General features: G+C 55.0%; 1 protein-coding gene across 1 annotated transcript in view; it reads right to left on the bottom strand.

The window, feature by feature from the left end:
• LOC102423713 (glutamate receptor ionotropic, delta-1-like) overlaps positions 1-9,385 on the bottom strand; it is a 127,666-nt gene that overhangs the window by 117,333 nt on the left and 948 nt on the right.

The raw sequence follows: 9,385 nt of genomic DNA, 5'->3' as shown, positions 1-9,385 counted from the left end.
CAAGGCAGCAGCAGGTGCACTGACCGCGGGCTTCTTCAGAGACCCCAGGCCGCCCTCAGGGACAGAGTGTCAGACGAGGCTGCCCCGAGGGCTTGCCCCATCTTCCAGTGAAACCAACGGTGAAACCTGTTTCTGGAGTGAACGTCTATGCCGCTTCATTCTGTCCACTGGCTGAAGCCCTGTCACCGTGTCGCCCACAGAGTGTCCTCTCCCTTTAGTTCTCCCAGACCAGTGGGCCCTGGAGGGCCTTGGCGTTCCCATGGCAGCGCAGGATGGCGCTTCGCAGAAGCAGGTGACGGGGTGTAGCTTGTCCCACCCGGGGCCTGCGGCAGGCCCAGCGCGCACGCCTGCCTGCACATGTGTAGGTCGTTTCCCGGGTGTGCACACGGAGGCCAGAATCCCGTGCCAGGCCTGCTGCGCCCGAGCCTGCAGCATCCTGACATGTTCCCGGCTGCTCTGGGGCCCTGTCTTGGCTCAGAGGCAAAAGGAAACAGCTGTTCTCGGAATGGCTTCCCCTTCCGGTACCCTCCATCCCATCAGTGATTCCCCACTGCTGGAGGCTAATTCCAGCATGTCATAAATGCAAGAAGTTCATCAAGAGGTTGATGGAACCTTGAGGCTTCAGCAGGGCTGAAGATACATACTATTGCCTGCTGGAGTAGCCGAAAGCATTTCCCCAAACCTAAAGATTTGCATATATTTTTGCCTGCTACTGAGACAGCGGAAGCAGTTCCCCCTAACTGAGAATGCCTACTGTATACCAAACCTTACCTTTTGATATGTATATCTGCTTTGCTTTAGGGCAGTTTGTGTTAATAAAGATCTAGGGGTCCAGAGATTCAGAGAACATGGTTACTGAAGCTAGGTCTCCTCTGGCTCCCCAAAATGCCTTCCAAATTTGTATTTCATGTCTAGTCTCTTTTTTAATTTACACGCAGCCCTTCTCCAGATTCCTGAACCCTCTAGATGCAGGGAAAGTGTGAGGGTAAAAAATACTAACAATTCTTACTTCTTTAGCCAGCTCGTCCAGATCGGCTAAGAAGAGGACCAGGGAGTGAAGGCTTCCCTGCAATCCTGAGTGACAGCCCCTGTTTTCCAGCCGAGAGGCGAGCGCTAACGTGGGGCAGAGCAGAATCTCCTACGAGGGCTTCCAACCCTCCCCAAGCCCGGCCCGCCGGCAGGGCTCAGCTTCCTGGTCTGTGGTGAAGGAGATGTGGACGTTTTAGCTCCCAGGCGATTCTACTGTGTAGCCAAGATCATGAACCACAGTATGGACTAGCACAGCGATCCTCCAGCTATGACAGGCACACAGATCACCCCGCCTTCGCATGCGCTGATTCCCGGGCCCCGATTACTTCTGTCCAATGTGCTCCGGGTGCGGCTGCTGACCCATGGCCTCTATGTGAGTAGCAAGGGGTCCCAGGCAGCCTCTGCCTTTCTTCAGGCCAAGAAGAGCCACCCCTCTGAGGAAAAGTGCCACCGGGGCCCTCACGGTGCCACCAGTAGTGCCGCCTAAGGACACGTCTGCTCTCCCGGCACCTCCCTAGCCCTGACATCACAGCGGCTGCACGCGGGACCTCGCATCTGGGGCCATTCCACCTGGAAGATGCTGCACCCAGAGGCCTAGGGCAGGCACAGCAGATGACGCACATGCTCCGGAACCAGCTAAAAGGAACCTGGAAACTCCTGCTGTCACTCAGGCCTGACCACGAAGGCCCACACGCCCGACGACAGGCTGCCCCGCTGTGAGGACGAGCTGCTCGGGCAAGAGCGGGGCTGCTCTGAGGAGCTCCCCACACCACGGACTGATCTTAGGGGCACTGCAGGGAAGAGCAAAGTGAAGATCTACCCAATACTCCCTTTCAGGAACACCAGAGACACCAAGCTCTGGGACTGGCGCAGTGAGGAGAGCGCATGCTGTGTCTCCCCTGGGTCTCGAGAACGGCGCTGGGCCCGGAGCAATCCTGCAGCGGATTCAAACGCTGCTCAGAGGAAGAGCACACACTCAGCCTAAAGGGCCACGGTACTGACCCAGCTTCTCACATGCCCGCGGGGCCCTGTGGGCACGCGGGCCGCCGCACCTGCTCTCCACGATGGCGCACAGGCCTTGGGGCCGCTGAACCCCAAGGCGAGGTCTGCTGCACCTCCTGGGCTGAGGGCTGGCCCGCCGCAGTGATATCCTGGAGGCAATCTTGTCCTCGTGGGGATAGATCCATTCCAGGGAGGGGCACTCTGCCCGGCACCAGGACTGGCATTTCTAACACCCACTGCTGAACCCCCTGGCCTGGGTGAAGGCGCCTCTCCGACCGTGATGCCTGGGGTGGGTGAGGGCCTGCAATGGGCTCTGCGTGTCCTTGAGCAGCCAGCTCACCGGTGTCTCCACTGGGATTGCAATCAGCCGTGGAATGGAGAATGGGGCTGGGAGAAGCAGTGGGATGAAGTGAGATCCTCTGGGTTTCGGCTCCGCTCCACGGACTGCCCCTCGGGGCCTGTCCACGCCCCTGGGCCTCCAGCCACTGCCGGGCGCAGGGTAGCCGCACTCTGTCCCGGCGATTGCACCGCCTCCCTTTGGTCTCATCACCCCAACGCCCTCTCTCCCAGCCCCTCCCAGGTGGGGACAGGTACCTTTACAATAAACAAACTCAAACATGACTGCGCTAATTAAATTTTTCCAATGACTTCCATTTTCTACAGGATAAATCCTAACGCTTTTAAGCTTGGCCTAAAAGGAAGGCCTTCCTAATGCAGACCCAACCTTGACTCTCAGCTTCACTGCAGTTTTCACAGCCACATGCACCCCCCGCCCCGCCGCCAAGCCCCTCGGATGTCCGCGCGCATCACGTTCCCTCCTGGCGCACTGCATCCAGTCCCTTGGCCTGAAGTGCCGTTTCTCTTCAGCCGAGTCCGGTAAACTCTTACTTATTTTTAAAGTTTTCACTTTAGAACGTGTTTGATTTACAGGGAAGTGGTGGGGGGTGTCCAGACAGTGCACACAGCCCACCCCAGGTCCCCTGTCATGGTTCCATGAGTGGGGTCCGTTCCCACAGCTCACAGCGCTCAGCCATCTTCCACCCAGCGAAGCTGCAGCGGAAATGAACCCTGTCCTCCCTTCTGGCCCTCCTGTGACCCAGCGGTGCTCCGGGGCTTCTCACCCCGTGCCCTGGGGTCACACCCTGTCTTCTGAAACTCGAGAGTCTCAGTACTTTGAACTCGGCCGAAGCCGCGAGCCCCAGGCGGCTGAACCCCGAATGCCTCGCTGTTCCCATCTCCGGTTTCCATCCCTGCCTGGAAATCCATGTCTCTTAAAGATCACGTGCTATCTACCTGCTCCAGAGTGTGGAAGAAGACGGGGCCTTGGAGGTGTGGGACGGGCAGTCCGTGAGCCAGCAGACCTTGTTCTGGGTTCCACCACTTACCTGAATGCCTCAGCCAGCACCTCTGTAACTTCACTGAAATTCCACTCTCATATCCAGAACATGGAATAAAAAGGCCTTCCCTGCCTACCATGTTGAAGGGCTATTCAAAGGAGAACATCGTTTTGCTATAAACTGTTATAAAATCTATAATAATAAAAGTCTAATATGCTAATTAGACCAGACGTCCTTCCAGATGACCTTTCAGACGAAGCCAGGGCTGCGAGGGAAGCCCGGGTCCCGGGTGTCAGAGGGAAGCCAGTGCCAGCAGCCAGGGGAAGGAAGGCCTACTCTTGCATGAATTTCGTGCATCAGGTCTCTAGTACAGTGGTTCTCAACCTTGGCTGCACATTAGAATCACCTGGGAATCTTTTTAAAATCCTGATTTCTGGGCCTCATCCTCCGGAAATTCTGTTTCTTTGTTACTAATGTTGTGGCCTCACCTCATAACAAAGAAACAGAATTTTCGGAGGATGAGGCCCAGAAATCAGGATTTTAAAAAGATTCCCAGGTGATTCTAATGTGCAGCCAAGGTTGAGAACCACTGCTCTAGTAAATTAATAATCACAAAATAAAAAATCAGGATATGAAACTGTATGTACAGTACAACCTTAATTATATGTTTTTTAGAAAAGATGGTAGTAAAAATGGGAGGAGCCATGGTGAAATATATTATGTGAATATATCTAGGGGGTAAAATTATGAACAATTATTATTACTTCTTAATGCTCTTCCAGGTTTTTTAACAGATTTGTCACTACTTTCACAGACAGGAAAGTATTTTGATAAAAATGACTAAAACAGACAATTAGGCAAAGTCTGGTCACAAGCACTTGCACGAGGGAGGCTGGTGGGAGAAAGCAGAGTCCAGTTCTCTGTTGCTGTGTCAGAGCCAATCTGCGCCTCCGAGCCCAACTGTCAGCCCTACGGCTGCCAGGAGCCGTGGCAGGCGCCCATCTCCGGGAGAGGTCATTGCCGGCCAGCCCACGGTGCCCACAGCCCATGGTGCCCACGGCCCACGGTACCTGTGGCTCACGGTGCCCATGGTACACGGTGCCCACGACCCACGGTGCCCACAACCCACGGAGCCCACAGCCCACGGTGCCCACGGCCCACGGTGCCCACGGCCCACGGTGCCCACAGCCCACGGTACCCGTGGCTCACGGTGCCCATGGTACACGGTGCCCACGACCCACAGTGCCCATGGCCCACAGCCCCCATGATGCCCACGACCCACAGTGCCCACGGTGCCCACAGTGCCCATGACCCACAGCCCCCATGGTGCCCACGGCCCACAGCCCATGGTGCCCATGGCGCCCACTGCCCACAGTGCCCGCGGTCCAGGCCACTCTGCCCAGAGTCAGACTGAGAGCCTACTGGTCTAGAGCCAGGTAGTGGCCTGTGCCCGGCGGTTCAGTGGAGCAGGCAGACTTTTCCGCAAAGAAGAGGGAGCACCACTGCATGTGGTGACTCCCATGTAGAACTCATGAGAGGAAAACATTCCTTCAAGCTGCCATTAGTCTTTTTTTTTTTTTTTTTTTGGTCTGAAAATACTTAAGGGTTAACATTTATTTTTTATTATTTCAGTTTTTTTAAAAAATACAGATTTATCCCTCCCTGGCCTTCAGGCATTTGTACTCTAAGAAAGAAAAAAAACAAAACTTCATAATGAAACCAAAATTCTGCTTCAAACACATCAGAGGGCACATGTTCCAGGATCTGGGCCCTTCCCGTGCGGCAGGACTAGATTATTCCCTCCCGTCAGCCCAAAGCCAGGACCCCCAGGCTGTGTGAGCCCCGACTTCCACAAAGCTCTGTGCTCTGGCCCAAATCTCACCACCGTGAGGCGAACCCTCATTTGTGAGCGAGGCCAGGACGGGGCAGACACAGCCCAGCACAGGCTCCCGTGGCGTGCTCTAAAGTTAAGTCAAGTCTTTAAATGCAGGCCCAACCCCCAGCCAACCAGGAGTAGGAGAGACTGCGCCCGCCTCCCCCGGGGGCCTGGTTCTCCAGGGTCAACACGCCTGGGAAGAGTTTGGGTCAATAGAAGTCAAAGAGGCCGATGGGCTTCCCTTGTACTAGCGCGCCTGCCCCACCTCCTCTTGGATTTCACCGAGGGGATTTGGGGGACGGGGCCAATGAATGAATGGCCACAGAGGCCCACTCCTGACACTGACCCGTCAAGATCAGCACGTGAAAAACTAATTTCCTGCCGTTAAAGCGAGGCCGGCCCTGCGTGACGACCCGGCAGCCCGGGCGCTGTCCCCAGGGCGTGGGCATGGACAGGGCCACAGCCCGGCGTGGGAGCGGGCAGAGGCTTCAAAGTCTGATTCTGACGAACGACTGGTCACGGGATCAGCTAGTCGGAGAACAGCATTCATAAGCCCCTGGCCCTCGGCAAATATATTTTCCGAGTCACCAGGGTGCTCTCGGTTAGTGGTTGAGCTGGGAGCCGTGCGGTTTTGGACTTTGTGGCCTTGTCCTTAATAAGCACAGACCATTACCCCACCTGCGACAGGCCTCCGTGCGAGCCCAACTGTGGGTGCAACCTAATTACAGGGGTGTCCTCAAGTGCCCTGGCTTCCAGGGAAAAGGAGCCATGAGGCACCCCAACTGCTTGGGGCTGCGAGACCGACTGTGACCAAATTCCCCGGGAGATAGAGCCAGCCAGCCCGAGAGGGGTGCTTAATCCCCATCTCGCGTCTAACCACGTCCGACTAGACAGCAGATCATAACCTGCCTCGTCACATTTACACCCGAGGAAACAGGACGGGGTCAGCCTGTCTAGGGTGCCTGGGACAGGGAGTGAAGTTTCACAGCCACGTCTGGGGACCTCGCAGCCACAGCCAAGTGGAGCCGCCCCATCGCCAGGACCTGCCCACAGCGCAGGCTCCGCTGGTGGCTCCCGCAGCCACAGGGGCTCATCCTCGTGGATTCTCCAGACCACCAGGCCCTCCACCAGCTTTGCTCCTCCGCCCATTCTTATTGGAGAATAGATGTGTTCCCTGTGCTTCAGGCAGGGACCACAGCCTTGGTGGGGGCGGAGGGGGCGGGACAGGGGAGCCCACACCCCGAACCTGCTTGAAAGGGGTGTCTGCACTGGTTGCAAGTACCCAACCGCACAGGGCTGGTCCCACCATCGCAGACACAGCGGGCATCTGAGGACAGAACAGCGAGGTCTGTGGCCAGGGCTGGAGGGAAGGGCTCACCTAAGTTCATGTTCCCAATTCCAGCTCAGCAGGCCCCCGAGGTGCGGGCCTGGGAGAGTGGCACCAGACCTGTACACCAGGTCCCATGGGGGGCCCACAGCGGGGGGCGGGGCCTGGAGGCTCAAACAGGCTGTGGGGAAGGAGGAGGCTGCTCTGAGGGGAGCTGAGCACCTGGCTCCGAGCAAGGGCACTGAGCGCGGTTGGAAGTTGCACTCTCTTCCACGCGCAGGCATCGCTAGTGTAAACGTCCAGGGGCAGATCCTGAGTGAACACGGAGAGTGGCCACAGGCGGCTCTGTGCAAACCCTGAGCAAGGACGAGGGGAAGAGTCCCAGGGGTATGGGGGGACCAGGCAGCCTGAGGGACCCCCTGGGTGGCCAAACCCCCGGCCTCTGCCACCTGAGAGCCAGGCGCCCGGGCTACTGGCTGCACGGGGAGAGACGGGTGCCACGTGCTGCAAGAGCCTTTTTATTTCTTCCTTTGTATTACCTTTATTGGGTGACACCAGTTAACACAATTTTACAGGTTTCAGTGCACAATTCTACAGCATATCATCCGTATTCACCACCCAAGTCAAGTCTCTGTCCCTCACCTTGTATCCCCGCCCACCCCCCTCTCCCCCCAGCAACCACCACACTGAGTCCTGTCCTGTCCCGGGCACAGAGAGGACGGCCAGGAAGCAGGAAGATGCTGCCGCTGTCACTGTGACAAACAAAAAGTCAGATCATCACGAAGGGTCTGAGAAGCCCCGCCAAGGAGAGAGGTCCCCCAAGGAGAGAGGGTACGAGAATGGTCCATTCGTGGCAGAGCATGGGGCAAACGAGTGGCTGTTATGAGAATGGGTAAGAAGAAAAACATTAATTTAAAAAATTAAATTTCACCAAATTCTTAGAAGCCAAGCGAGGGCCAGCAAGGCAGTGAGGCTCCTTGGTGTCTCCCCCCCCACCCCCCCAGGGAGGCACACACTCACCCGCTCTCCCATCAGGCCTCGCGGCGGAGGGGTCAGAACAGAGCCCCGGAAGTTAGGGCAGCATCAGACACACAGGCACCCAATGTAAGGCATGCACTCTGCATACACGCAGAAATCTCATAATTCAGTTACAAGAAGACACACAGCCTGGTTTTTAAAAATAGAGAAAAGACATTTTTCTAAAGAAGGTATATGAAAGGACAGTACGCACATGAAAATATATGTGTTCAAAATCATGAGTTATCAGGCAAGTGCAAACTAAGGCCACAGGACGTGCCAGGAGAGGAGCACCAGGCCACGGTACCACTCCCTGAAGTGGCTAAAATCAAAGACTGACGTCACCAAGTGGGGTGAGGGTTTGGAAATCTCACGGAAGACAGCCGGCAGCTTCCTGTCAGCCACACACACACTGACCACGCTGACCAGCCCGCCCCCTCGGGAGCTAGAACGTGTGTCCACCCAGGGCCGGTGTGTGGCTACTCAGGATGGAAATGCTCCATATGTCAATTATGGTGATCAGTGCAACGAGAGACACACGTGGACTATTTATTCAATGGAACACTACTCAGCAATGACAAGCAGCACGCTCCTGACACATGGGACATCCTGGATGACGCTCAAATGCATTATACCACGTGAGGAGCAGCCACAGAAGAGCCCGCGCTTCCGGATCCCATGCACACGGCTTTCTGGAAAACACAGAGCTACAAGTCCTGAAAGCAGACCGGTGGTGGCCTGAGGCCAGGAGTGGGAGGAGGAGATTAATGCTAAGAGGAAGGGAAGCTAGGAGAGTAATGGACAGTGCGAGTGTTATGGTGATCGTACTACTGTACACATCTGCCAGAGCTGCTCAAACACTACACCTACTATGAGTAAATTTACTTCCGATTACCCCATCTAAATAAACCTGATTTGTTTTATACACACACTCACACACACATAGGCACACACATACATAGGCACTCGCGTGCACACACATTGAGAGTGATTTGAGAAGGATGGAGCCATGTACTGCAGAGTCAGGAAGGCACTAACCTGTTCCTGTCATGTGACCCAACTATGACCCTTTGGCAAAGATGATGAACTTTCGGCAACAGTGATAATGACGACACTAACTATGACGGATGTCAGTGCACTTGGGTCATCCTGCTGGAACTAGCTGGAGCTAAATGAGTGTCCCATACCAAGAAATTATCTGTCAGTCTAGAAAAAGTGAGTGCACCTTTATAAAGGCTTAGGAAAAACATAAAGTCCGTTTTACCTTCGAATAGCTCCTTGGTGTGCACGGAAAGATAGTTTTTATAACATTATATGTGGTGTGATCCATCTTTCCTTAATGCTTACGTCCTTTTGTGAGATGGGGCACTTGCAGGCCTAAGGCAACATGGGAGCTGGGAGTGGCTACCCTGGCGCCGGGAGAGCAGGGATCACAGGCTGCCACCTCCTGCTCTGGAAGCGCTATAGCAGTAGTCGGCAAACTGCAGCTCGCGAGCCACATGCGGCTCTTTGGCCCCTTCAGTCTGGCTCTTCCTAAGCCTTAGGAGTACCCTAATTAAATTAATAACAATGTACCTACCTATATAGTTTAAGTTTAAAAAATTTGGCTCTCAAAAGAAATTTCAATCATTGTACTGTTGATATTTGGCTCTGTTGACTAATGAGTTTGCCTACCACTGCCCTATAGCATCTCCATTGTTTACCAGCAGGAAGCATTGCTTCTGCAATGGGAAGAAAAACACAGCCCTTCTCATTCTGAGAAACATTGCAATCTAGCTTACAGCTGCCATGTTGACT

The sequence above is a fragment of the Myotis lucifugus genome, unplaced genomic scaffold (genome assembly GCF_000147115.1).
Source record: "Myotis lucifugus unplaced genomic scaffold, Myoluc2.0 scaffold_299, whole genome shotgun sequence".
In the NCBI taxonomy this organism is placed as follows: domain Eukaryota; kingdom Metazoa; phylum Chordata; class Mammalia; order Chiroptera; family Vespertilionidae; genus Myotis; species Myotis lucifugus.
Note: the sequence above shows the minus strand (reverse complement) of the source record. Positions and strands in the feature narration are given on the sequence as shown.